Below are 14471 nucleotides of genomic sequence, written 5' to 3'. Positions count from 1 at the left end.
TGCAACCCTATAGGGGGAACAACATGATGAACTAACCAGTACCCCGAAGCTCTTGTCTCTAGCTGCATATGTATTGAAAGATGGCCTAGTCGGCCATCACTGGAAAGAGAGGCCCATTGGACCTGCAAATTTAAATGCCCCAATACACGGGAATGCCAGGGCCAAAAGAATGGGAATGGGTGGGTAGGGAAGTGGGGGGGAGGTATGGGGGACTTTTGGGATAGCATTGAAAATGTAATTGAGGAAAATATGTAATAAAAATATTAAAAATTAAAAAAAAAACATCTTATATGATGTACTCTGTAGTATCTCTTCTGCAGTTCAGAAATCACAGGAAAGTTGGAGGCCAATACCATTTGAAATTTGTTGAAGTTATAATGTAATTTCAATTATTCATTTTACTCTCTTACAATGCTCATGTTTATTGTTCCCCTCATCAATTGTTGTTTCATGCATATATGTACATGCATATATATTCCTAAAAACAACCTTTTCTGTCTGTATAATATAAATTGTATGTATGTTTCCATGGCTGGGCTTTTCCCAATCCAGTACATCATGTCCATAGGTATCATCCATGTTCAGCTCAAATTTTCCAGCGATGTTGGTAAGACTTGATAGATATAGCTCCCAATGATGCTAGGCACCTTAAACACACAGGACTAAAACTCTGGCTTTTAACATTTTGTAATTCCTCTCATGCAATATTCTCTGAGCCTTAGATACATGAGTGTTTTGTAGATATGTCTATTAAATCTGAGTTCCACAATTCATCCTTTTGATTGAATTTCATTTTTATAGTGATACATTGCTATTGAATTTTAAAATACCTGATTGATAAACTTATAATAGGAAAAAAGGTTTGTCATTCTCCAAAGGATTATTAAATTTGAACTAAACGAAATTTCAGCAAATGTGTAAACTTAAAATTATTTTTCTTCAGTAATATTATGTGTTCATATTTCTGTGTAAATGCTCATATGTGTACTTATACATGTGTCTCTGCATTTATAAATATGAAATAAAATGTAGATATGATTGGAGAATAGCTTAAATTTGAATAGGATTCACATAAATACAAGCAGAATTCAAAATGAAAAGCTTTAAATGACCTTGAATGTGGTGATATGGTGGAAGATACATATCTTTACTTAGAATGTCTTTAGAAAAAGTATTGTGTTTGGTCATTTCTTTGAGAACCTCATAAAAACCACTTGAAAGCTAACTATGTCTCTTACTGGATATATATATATATATATATGTAATTAAATTCCTACATTCATTTGTTCATAAAGTGAGGATGGATATGTAGGAATTTGGTGTGTGATTCATGGACTTTCAAACACTTGCTTGAAGTTTATTTTTAGTGTAAGTTTATCCAGAGAACAAAACTCATATACAGTGGATTCTATTTACTTAGCTGGAGAATTATGGCATTTCTCTGTCTTTTAAGTTATTGTTTGTAAGCTAGTGGCTTATTCCTTCTTCAACAGCAATTGTTTCCTTCTTTCTGATCTCTCTGGGGTTATATGATGCTTTTGTTTCTTTGGAAATAGTATCCCATAAGTGTCCACAAAAGTGTATGTTCTACAATTACCTTAAGACATGAAAAAAATCCAATTTTCACACATTATAAATATTGTGACTTAGAAAACACTTACCTGTGACTTATTTCCTTTAAATTCTACAGCATCAATGTAGGAAGAATCACTAAAAACCCATATCTTATATTTTAATACAGCATTTGAAACCTCAGTCTATAAAAACTTCAATCCTTTTATTAAAGTACATCACGAAACATTTTAAACAACATTACTTATATTTATAAATCAGAAACTCTTGTACATCCATCTTTTCCAATATCCACTGTAGCCAAATTAAAGGACACTGCAGCTGACATGTTTCACTTCTGTTCTGACATTTATTCAGAAGAACCATACTTACTCTGAAAATGTCTTGTAGTTCCATATTGCTTAACTGTACACAGATTGCTGTGTGATAGTAAATATGTTTCAGGATATAAGTGATATCCCAGCTACTGTCTGTTAGAATGTTCAGCAAAAGGAAATGAAAGCATTCATATAAAATTTGATAACAGGATGAGTAGGGTTACTAGTGTATCATTTGTGTTCAGCTTCCACCAGAGAAAAACTGTATTTAAAATGATCAGACAATGTTTAAAGGCATTATAACTAGGTTACCAAATTCCATCTGAATATATCTCTGCTACTTATATCAAGAAATACTGTGGTTGTAGTTATCAAATTATAAGTAGCAAGATTTAAACATACTGGCATTTCCCTTGTGCAATTCGCTTTAAATTATTTTAGAAACATTAATGAATTTCTAATTCCTTTAATGTTTTTGTACTACAAATTATAAATCCCAGTATGGATATATATATATATATATATATATATATATATATATATATATATATATATACATACATATATATTCCTCTTATTAATGGAAGATGAATCCTACAAAATATTTAAAAAATATTTGGAGCACCAATGAATTATGACTTTCTATTTCATAAATATTTATTTGAATAATTATATTTAGAACAACGGGATATTTATGAATCTAACATACTAATAAGCTCACTAACATTTTTGCAAGACTACCATGTGATTTGCACAACTTAAATCAGTTTCATGACACTTATAAAAACATAGAAATGGTTCATTTATACAAAGTTACCTCAACTTTTTTATCAGATGCAATGTTTTATGAGCTATTAAACTCATATCTATATATCTATATATATAGATATATAGATATATATAGATAGATATAGATATGGTTACATTTTATATATACAAATAAATATATATATACATTTATTTATTCTTTTTAAATTAATCATTTTATTTGTTTACATTTCAAATGACATTTCCCTTCCCTTCCTGCTTAATCCTCCACAACCGCCCCTCATTTCATCCTCTCTCTTCTCCATCTACATTACCTCTATGAGGTTGCTCCTGAACCCACTCATCCACTCTTGCCTCACCACTTTAGTGTCCCCTTACCCTAGGGCATCAAAGCTCCACAAGACCAAGGGCCTCCCCTACTGATGACACGAAAATTTATCCTCTGCCACATATGTATCTGGAGCAATGGATCTCTCCATGTATACTGTGTTTGGTGAATTAGTCTCTGGAAGATCTGGGTAGTCCCATTAGTTGATACTGTTCTTTCCATGGGATTGCAACTCTTTCAGTCTTTGGCTTAGCTCTTCCATTGGGTTCACCAGGCTCAGTCTGATGGCTGGCTGAGATTATCTGCATCTGTATTGGTCAGGTGCTGGTAAATCCTCTCTCAGGGCAGAGCCATACCAAGCTCCTGTCAGCAAGCCCTTCTTGGCAGCAGCAATAATGTCTGGGTTTGGTGTTTGGTGATGGGATGGATCTCATGGTGGGGAGGTCTCTGGATGGCCTTTCCTTCAGTCTCTGTTCCATTTTTTTTTGTTGTTGTTGTTGTTCCTGTCTTTCCATGAACACTTCTGGGTTACCAATTTTGAGATAGGTGGGTGGCCCAAATCCACAACTAGGTGATATGCCTATCTACTGGAGCTTCTGTCTCCCCTGTTGGGTATTTCAGCTAAAGTCATCCCCATTGGTTCCTGGAATACTCTTTGTTTTGCTGGCATCTGGGGCATTCTAGTGGCTACACTAAGTACCCTATCCCCAACTGCTACATGTTTTTATTCGATTTCCTGACCCTCTGTACGTTTCTTCTGTCCCTCCAACATGTGATTATATCCCCCTCTTTTCTCTATTCCTCCTTTCTCCCTGCCAGGTACCTCCCTCTCTCTACCTCCTGTGATTATTCTGGTCTACCTCTATGCAGGATTGAAGCATCCATACTTTGGTCTTCCTTTTTTCTAAGCTCCATATTGTTTGTGGGTTGTATTGTGGGTATTTTGAGCTTTTCGGCTAACATCCACTTATCAGTGAGTACATACCATGTGTGTTCATTTGATTCTGGGTTACCTCACTCAGGATGATATTTTGTGGTTCCATTAGTATGCTGTGAAATTAAAACATTAATACCAATGAAGTCATTGGTTTTAATAGCTGAGCAGTACTCCATGGTGCAAATGTACATTTTCTGTATCCATTCCTCTGTTGAGGGACATCTGGGTTGTTTCCAGCTTCTGACTATTATAAATAAGGCTTTTATGAACACAGTGGAGCATGTGTTCTTTTTATATGTTGTAGCATCATTTGGGTTATGCCCAAGAGTGGTATTGCTGGGTCCTTAGGTAGTACTACTTCCAAATTTCTAAAGACTGTTAGACTCATTTCCAGAGTGCTTGAACCAGCTTGCAATCCCACCAGCAATGAAGGAGTGCTCCTCCTTCTTCACATCTTTGCCAGCATCTGCTGTCACCTGAGTCTTTGATCTTAGTCTTTCTGCCTGGTATAAGGTGGAATCTCAGGGTCGTTTTGATTTGCATTTCCCTGATGGCTAAGGATCTTGAACATTTCTTTAAGTGTTTCTCAACCATTCAAGATCCCTCAGTTGAGAATTCTCTGTTTTGCTCTGTACCCCAGTTTTAATAGGGTTATTTGGTTCTCTAGAGTGTAAATTTTTAAATTTTTTAAAAAATATATTTTAGCTATTAGCTCTACATTGGATGTAGGATTGTTAAAGATCTTTTCCAAATCTATGGGTTGCTGTTCTGTCCTATTGACAGTATTCTTTACTTTACAGAAGCTTTCAATTTTATGAGGTCACATTTGTTGATTTCTATTCCTATAACATGAGTCATTGGTGTTCTATTCAGGAAAAATTTCCATGTGCCCATGTGTTTATATATGCTTAGTCCAGGGAGTGGCACTATTTGGATGTGTGGCCTTATTGGAATAGGTGTGTCAGTGAGGGTGTGGGCTTTAAGATCCTTATACTAGCTTCCTAGAACCCAGTCTTCCACTACCAGCCTTCAGATGAAAATTTAGAACTCACAGATCTGCCTTCACCATGCCTGCCTAGATGCTGCCATGCTCCCACCTTGATGATAACTGACTGAACCTCTGAACCTGTAAGCCAGCACCAATTAAGTGCTCTGCTTTATAAGATTTGCTTTGGTCATGGTATTGGTTCTCAGCATTAAAACCCTATGTTATAAGTCCTTTCCACACTTTCTCCTCTATGAGTTTTAGTGTCTCTAGTTTTACGTGGAGTTCCTTGATCCACTTAGACTTGAGTTTTGTACAAGGAGATAAGAATAGATTAATTTACCATTCTTCTACATGCTAACCACCATTTGAGCCAGCACCATTTATTGAAAATGCTTCCTTTTTCACTGGATAGTTTTGGCTTCTTTGTCAAAGATCAAGTGAACATTGGCATGTGGTTTTATTTCTGGATCTTCAGTTCTATTACATTGATCTACCTGCATGTATCTGCACAAATACCATGTGATTTTCATCACTATTGCTTGGTAGTAAAGCTTAACAAAATTGGAAATTCTAAATTAAATGGATGATTTTCTAGACAGAAACCATGTACCATGTTTAAATTCAGAGCAGGTAAACTATCTAAACAGGTCCATGACCTCTAAAGTAATAGAAGTCATTAAAACTCTCCCAACAACAACAATAAAAACAGGGCCATAAGGTTTTAGTGCAGAATACTATCAGACCTTCAAAGAAGAGCTAATACCAACACTCCTCAAATTATTCCATGAAATTGATACAGAAGGAACACTACCCAGTTCATTCCATGAAGCCACATTTATGCTGATACCTAAACCACACAAAGACCCAACAAAGAAAGAGAAATAAGACTAATTTCCTTTATGAATACCAATGCAAAAATACTCAATAAAATTCTCACAAACCAAATCCAAGAACACATCAAAAAGATTTAGTTCATCTAGTTTTATATTGAGGACCTTGATCTATTTGGATTTAAATTTTTTAAAAGGTGATATATATATGAACCAATTTGACTTCTTCTACATGCAAATTGTCAGTTAGACCAACATTTGTTGAAGATGCTTTCTCTTTTCCACTGTATGTTTATTTTATAAAAGATCTTTCTGCTTAACGCAGTCTAATTGAGAAACCCTGAGCTCATGTCATCCTCCTAATTGAATGCCAGACTTACCATGAAGCAACAAGCTAGTATCTTCATGCCTGAATGTTAAGATTGTCATGAGAATATCAAGCTATAATCTTTTGCCTCAGTGCTGCACTATTGGCTTAACCACTCTACCAGACCTCTAAAGTCCTTGGAGTCTCCAGTCTCTTGAGAGTTAGGTGCATCTCTGATAAAACCCAGACCTGGCAGTCCTCTGCTGTATAGTATTGGGGGCCTCATATCACCTGCCTGGTAGGTGGTCCAGTGTTTGAGAGATCTCAGGTGTTCAGGTTAATTGAGACTGCAGGTCCTCGTACTGGGTCACCCCTGCTCCTCAGCTTCTTTCACCATTTCTATAATTCAACTACAGGAGTGAGCAGCTTCTGTCCATTGACTGGTTGCAAATATGTGTTTCTGACAGTGGAAAACATGTTTTTCATACTTTGTCTCCATAGAAAATGAACAGATAATCAAAATAAACAAACCAAAAGGAAAAGAAAAACAACAGAACACACACAAAACACACACACACAAACATAAAAATGCAAAATCAGAAAACTGTTTTATTTAGGATTTTAGTGCTATGAATAGACATCTTAACCAAGGCAACTCTTTTTCATTTTTTTGTTTGTTTGGTTTTTATTTGTTATTTTATTTTTTGCATTTCAAACATTATCCCCATTTCTGGTTTCCTCTCTGAAAACTCCTTATCCCATTCCCTTTTCCCCCTCCTTCTATGAGGGTGCTCACCCATCCACCCACTCCCACCTCCACCTCACCACTCTAACATTCCCCTATCCTAGGGTATCAAGCCTTCACAGAACCAAGCTCCCCTCCTATTGAAGCCAGATAAGGCATGCGTCTGTTACGAATGGGTCTGTTACATATGCAGCTGGGACCATGAGTCCTTCCATATGGAATCTTTGGTTGGTGGGTTAGTCCCTGGGAACACAGATGGGGGCTCTGGTTGGCATATATTATTCTTCTTTCAATGGGGTTGCAAATCCCTTCAACTGCATTTCCCCTAACTTTTCCATTGCGGTTCCCTGTGCTCTAGGGGATGACTGTGAGCATCTACATCTGTATTAGCCAGGCTGTGGCAGAGTCTCTCAGGGGACAGCTATATCAGTCTCCTATCAGCAAGTACTTCTTGGCATCAACATTGGTATCTGGGTTTGGTGTCTGCAGATGGGATGGATTCCTAGATGGGGCAGTCTCTGGTTGGCCATTAGTTCAGTCTCTGCTCCACTTTTTGACCCTGCATTTCCTTTAGACAGGAGCAATTCTGGTTTAAAATTTTTTGAGATGAGGAAGTGGCACCATCCCTCAACCAGGATCCGTGCCTAACCACTGGATATGGTCTCTACAGGTACTATATCCCCCCCCCTTTTTTTTTTATTATTTTCGTGAATGCTATCCCCACTGGGTCCTGGGAACCTCTTTCCTCCCTCACATCTGGACTTCCCAGTGTCTATCCCTGATCTCCATCCCCACTGCTACACACCTTCATTCACTTTTCTGTCCCTTTGTATTTTCTCTTATAAGGACAACATTGGGGGGAGGGGTTCTGGCTTTCAGTTTCAGAAGATTAGTGTATTATCATCAAGGCAGGAGTACAGTAGCATCCATGCAGTCATGGTGCAGGAGAAGCTGAGAGGTCTGCATCTTCATCTGAAGGCCACTAGGAGAAGACTGGTTCCCACATGGTTAGGAAAAGGGTCTTAAAGTCAATACTCACAGTGACGGACTTCCTCTAATATGTCTGCACCTCTAAATAGTGCCAATCCCTAGGCCATGCATATTCAAACTACAGCATTCCAATCCTTAGATCCCATAGGCTTGTTCAAACACATGAGTCTATGGGGACCATATCATGTCAGTATTTTATAATACTTTTGTGATATGTTCCACATAATCAGTTAAATTGGATTCTGCATGTCTAATAAGATATTTTTATTCATTATTGTCGAATTTTGTTTCTATAAACACCATATTTTGATCATCTTTATCCCTTTCTCCTTGAGTTAACTCCTCTTGTGTTAACTCCACGCCTCTTACTTCATGACTTTTTTGCATTTGTTTCCTAACTGAAGGAATCCAGTTTATACTGTCCATGTTTCATGGATATAGGTTCATTTCTAAAGTGTTGTTGACATACAGGAGAGAGCCGTTGAAGAAAACTGGCTCTCTTTCCTCCTGTAGCCATAAACTATCAGTTGTTAATCAGTGAGGCCCTGATCTGCTCCATGCTGACTGAACCAATATGTGTAGGTACTGTAGGTACCCTTAAACATTTTATCATCTTTTTGTTTTTATAAATTGGATTCCTTGCCTTATTTCTGTTTCAGAAAATATACCAGTAGAAAAGAGCAAAAATACTGACTTATTCTGGTGGTGTCACTAAGAATGGCTCCTATAGGTTCATATGCTTGAATGCTTAATCACCAAGGGAGTGACACTATTTGAAAGTATTGCACAATTAACAGATGTGGCATTGTTGGAGGAAGTGTGTCAATGGGAATGTGTTTTGAAGTTTAACAGCCAATAACAAGTTGATGACTACCCATATGCTGTCATGTTCCTTGATATTACGATAACTGAATACCTTTCTGAGACTTTAAACACATCCTTAATTAAGTACTTTCCCCAATAATAGTTGACGTGGTCTCGCTGTCATTTCACATCATTAGAACAAGTTTCATAGTAATTTTGTAATTGACAACTATGCTGAATTTATCTGTTAATTCCAATAGTTTTGTTTTGGGGTAAGATGAAAGTTTTCTTTATCTATATTCATTTCAGTAGGAAAGTGGGACAATTTTACCATTTTTCTTCCATTTTGGGTATAATCTTCTTGTTTTTCCTTACTGTAATACATTGGCTGAAGCTTCCAAAGAAATGGTGAGTGAGAGTGTTGATATAGACTCTAAGATTCCTTGATACACATTTTTGTCTCCAAAATGTGCAGAAAACAGAATAGGTCAGTCAATGTGTCTATTCTAAGAGAGACTCAGGCTTTTGAAAAAATTATATTGAAAGCCCTTTCAGATTATAAGTAATCACAGAACAGTGTTTAAAACAAAACAAAAAAATGTGTTTTAAATTGTTATATAGTGGAAAGGTGTAAAAAGCTGGGAATCAGGGAAATTTTAGAAGTCAGAGCCTAAAACATAACAATGGATACAGAAATTTAGAGAAAGAAAGTGAAGACTTTTGGTGGACTACTCAAAAGTGAGATAAAACAGGTGGACTTCTATCCTGTGAGATAAGACAAAAAGTAATTAATTTCTTTGAATGCAGGTCAATATAATTCATTCAAAATGAATAGAAAATACAATAAGACCTGAGAATATGGGAAAGAGGATGTACAATATTGATGAGTGAAGAGCAGATTATGGATATAATGGAATGATCTGAGTGGGAAGGAGAAGAGAAAAAGACATTGAAAGAGAAATACAAGTGTGGAATACATATTTTACAAAGCAGAATTTTCACAGTAGTGGAGTGGAGTGGAGTAAACTGGTATACAGGTATTCTATCAGACACTTTAAGATTACCAGAGTATAAAATACATCCAACTTTTTTAGTATATTAATACTTAGAATATCTGTTGAAAACAATAGGTTGGAAAATCAATGTCAATGAATCCCATATTTTCTTTGTAGGTTTTTATGCTTGTATACATATGTCTGTGCTTAAAGGTCTGATTAGCATCTCAGCTCTCATTCTTCAGTAGCCATCTACCTTGTATTCTTTTTTATTATTCTTTAATATTTTTTATAGTCCAGCAATTATCCTGCTCCAAGTACAGCCTCCAACAATTCCTCATTCCGTTCCTCTGCCCCTGTCTCTAAGAGGATGTTCCCAACCACATCTACCAACCTTCCAGACTCTCCACTTCCTGGGTCCTCAAGTCTCTGGAGGGTTGCATACATCTTCTTTTCACTAATGTCAGACCAGACAGTCCTCTGTTGTATATGTTTCAGGGGGATTCATATCAAGTAGGGTATGCTGTCTGATTGTGGCTCAGTGTCTGAGAGATCCCAGGCGTTGGGATTGAGACTGCTGGTATTCCTATGGGGCCACCTTCTTCCTCAATTTCTTCCATCCATTCCGTAGTTCAATCACAGGGGTCAGCAGCTTCTGCCCATTGGTTGGATTTAAATATCTGCATCTGATTCTTTCAGCTGCCTATTGGATGTTTCAGAAGACAAGCATGCTAGACTCTTGTCTGGAAGCTCACCATAGCATCAGTAAGAGTGTCAGGCCTTGGAGCCTACACTTGAACTGGATCCCAATTTGGACCTGTCACTGGACCTCCTTTCCTCCTTTTTTCCCCCTGCAGTTCTTTAGATAGGAACTATTATGGATCAGAGTTTTTGACTATGGGATGCCAACCCCATCCCTCCATTTGATGTTCTGACTTTCTACTGAAATTGGACATTACAAGTTCCCTCTTTCCACTGTAGGGAATTTCATCTAAGGACCATCCCTTTGAGTCCTGAAAGTCTCTCAGTTCCCAGGTCTCTGATACATTGTAGAGGGTTCCCCCACCTCCTATGTCCTGAGGTTGCCTGTTTACATTCTTTTTGTTGGTCCTCAGGGCTTCACTCCTGTTGCTTCCAATTACCAGATTATATTCCCCTTTTCCACTTCCTGTCTCCTTTCCTATCTAGGTTTCTCCCTCTCCCTGTTCCCCATGATTGCTTTCTTTTCTCTCCCAAGTGTAATTGAGGCATCTTCACTTGGGCCCTTAGGCTTACTGACCTTCTTGAGTTCTGTTGATTAGATCTACTTGAAAATCCAGCTATACCACTCTTGAGCATGTACACAAAAGTTGCCCCATCATGCCACAGGAACATATGTTCATAGTAGCTTTATTTGTAGTAGCCAGAAGGTGGAAACCACCCAGATATTCCACAACAACAACAACAACAAAATGGATACAGAAAATGTTGTTCATTTACATGATGGAATGTTATTCAGCTATTAAGAACAATGACATCGGCCGGGCGTGGTGGCACATGCCTTTAATCCCAGCACTCCGGAGGCAGAGGCAGGAGGATTTTTGAGTTCGAGGCCAGCCTGGGCTACAGAGTGAGTTCCAGGACAGCCACGACTACACAGAGAAACCCTGTCTCGAAGAGCCAAAAAAACAAAAAAACAAAAAAACAAACAAAAAAAGAACAATGACATCATGAGTTTTGCAGGCAAATAAATGCAAGTAGAAAAATCCTGAGTGAAGTAACTCAGAATAAGTGGATATTGGCCAAAAATGTATAGAATACCCAGGATACAATTTATCATATATCCTTTGTGTGTGTGTGTGTGTGTGTGTGTGTGTGTGTGTGTGTGTGGTGTGGTTTTTTGAGACAGCGTTTCTCTGTATAGCCCTGGCTGTCCTGGAACTCACTTTGTAGACCAGCCTGGCCTCAAACTCAGAAATCTGCCTGTGTCTGCCTCCCCAGTACTGGGATTAAAGGCTCAAGAGTGCTACCACACCCTACCTATCTTATATTCTTTATTTATTTATGTTATAAGACTCTATTATTGGCTAGAAGTTGCGAAGTTAGGAAACTCTGTCTGAGGTCTACCTGAATAAACCTTTTCATCACTGATATTACAAGATTATCTTTGTTCCTGGATTTTAAATACAGGACCTAAGGATTTAACTCATTTGTCCTTTTAATTACATGATGAACATATTATTAGTTAAGCTCTCTGTCTAGCCAACACTTTCTTTAAGGGAAATGTGTTGCAGGATTTTCCATGTCTAATCACATTAGGGCTGTAGGAGGCTTGTAATTGAACAGCAGGAGAGAAACATAGCAAGGAGTTGAGGAGACAGAGAGGTCTGAGGAGGAGAGAGAGAACCAGACTGGAGGCTGATGTGGTATTATCAAAAGGTTAGAATACGGTCATCCCTTCAGACTCTGCTCTGAACTTTGTCTCTGTAACTCCTTACATGGGTATTTTGTTCCCCTTTCTAAGAAGGATACTGAGCTTCTGAGCTAATATCCACTTATCAGTGAGTGCATATCATGTGTCTTCTTTTGTTAAGGAGTTACAGAGACAAAGTTCAGAGCAGAGTCTGAAGGAATGACCATACAGAGACTACCCCACTTGGGGATCCATCCCATAAACAACCACCAAACCCAGACACTATGGAAGATGCCAACAAGAGCCTGCTGACAGGAACCTGATATAACTGTCTCCTGAAGGCCTTTGCCAGTGCTTGGCAAATACAGAAGTGGATGCTCACAATCATCCATTGGGTGGTGCAAAAGGTCCCTAATGAAGGAACTAGAGAAAGAACCCAAGGAGCTAAAGGGGTCTGAAGCCCCATAGGAAGGAACATTAATATGAACTAACCAGTACCGCCAGAGCTCCTTGGAACTAAATCACCAATCAAACACATGGTAGTACATGTGGCTCTAGCTGTTTATGTGACTGAGGATGACCTAGTCGATTATCAATGGGAGGAGAGGCTCTAGGTCCTGTGAAGGTTCTATGCACTAGTATAGGGGAAGGCCAGGACTGGGAATGGGAGTGGGTGGGCTGGGGAGCAGGGGAGGAGGGGAGAGTGAAAGACTCCAGGACTCCCAAAGGGAGACACTCACTCAAGCCTCGGGGCAGCCGCGCACCCAAGAAGACACTGAGACCGAACTTAAGATGTATAGAGAGTAAGATTTAATACAGCAACGACAAGAAAGCACANAAAAAGCACATATACCAGATATCTGGGGTCGAAACTCATGCAGCCAGCAAGGTGCAGAGGAGATTCGGCAATTGGCCCAGACTTGTCACAGGCTTTTATAGGAGAAGGGTAAGGNGAAAAGTACAAGTTTTACGTCACCAAGGTGTTCTGCCAAGGAGCTTTACATAACCAAGGGGTCGTGTCCTATATTTTGGCAATGTACTCGATCTATTGGAACATTCTGGGGTAGTACCAGGAGGCCCCTATCTCAAAAATGTTCCTGCTTGTGGACGTTGTACATCGTGGTGCGGAGCCTAGTGCGCACCACGATGTACAACGTCCACAAGCAGGGAGACTAGGAAAGGGGATAACATTTGAAATATAAATAAAGAAAATATCTAATATAAATAAATAAATAAAGATTAGAATAATTGTGTCAAAGTTTTATCATCATTTGGATCTGAAATTATTGTATTGACATCTTGCAAATTGCTGCTTGTGGACGTTGTACATCGTGGTGCGGAGCCTAGTGCGCACCACGATGTACAACGTCCACAAGCAGTCATAATGTTGTACCACCTATAGGGTTGCAGGTCCCTTTAGCTCCTTGGGTACTTTCTCCAGCTCCTCCATTGGGAGCTCTGTGATCCATCCACTAGCTGACTGTGAGCATCCACTTCTGTGTTTGCTAGGCCCCGGCATAGTCTCACAAGAGACAGCTATATCAGGGTCCTTTCAGCAAAATCTTGCTAGTGTATGCAATGAAGCGTCTAGTCTGTCTACAATTTATTCTCCAATCTGACTCATTCAATGTGGCTTCCCTCAGCTTCTGACTGAATTGTTCTGCTTGGTCTAATAATAACATTAGCAATATATTCTAATCTTCTGGCTTCTTCTCATTCTCTGGTTAATTCTCTCATCACCTGTTTGTACCATGTTCTCTCTGCCAGCTGTCTTTGTAAAACTATCCTAGTAAAACTGCTATATACACACAGCACCACATACAACACTTTTCTCTCTTATAACTCTTATGTATCCACTCTTTCTATGATGTTCTGCTGAGTTCATGTATCCTATTTCTAACTCATTCTGTCCAATCTTTCTGAGTTGTCACTTTGCCCCTCAATTAAACATCAATTTCAAACATGGCTGCTTCCTCCTACAAACTAGCCTTACCTTCATTACTAGGTATTACAAATAAGTACTGTGGGTATGTCTATATTCCACCCATATGATACTCTAACCCAGGGAATGTTTACCTTCTGGCCAGATCATATTTTAAGTGTTATCCCTTGCTAGAGCAACCATGTTACTAGATTAGAATTATTCTATATTTCTGTACTGATTTCTAGCATAGAATTGTCTTTATGGAAACCATGAAATATATATCCATACAAGTGCACATTAAGATAGACAAATAAAAAAAGATTTTTTTATTTTTCTATTTATAGGTTTATTTGCAGCAACAATATCACCAAGTATTTATCTTTATAAATTAAATTTTTATTACGCTTGGCAGGCATATCTACTTAGTATGGGGGTAGAATATTTAGCACAGTGGAAATACTTTTTTGCTAAATACACATCAGGCCCTGGTTTCTGACATGAGCATTGTGATGAAAAATATAAGTGAGTTAATTAAGTTGTATTCACGTACTTGTGAGCCTTCTCAATATATAGT

The sequence above is a fragment of the Mus caroli genome, chromosome 10 (assembly GCF_900094665.2).
Source record: "Mus caroli chromosome 10, CAROLI_EIJ_v1.1, whole genome shotgun sequence".
In the NCBI taxonomy this organism is placed as follows: domain Eukaryota; kingdom Metazoa; phylum Chordata; class Mammalia; order Rodentia; family Muridae; genus Mus; species Mus caroli.
This window is presented reverse-complemented; position numbering follows the sequence as displayed.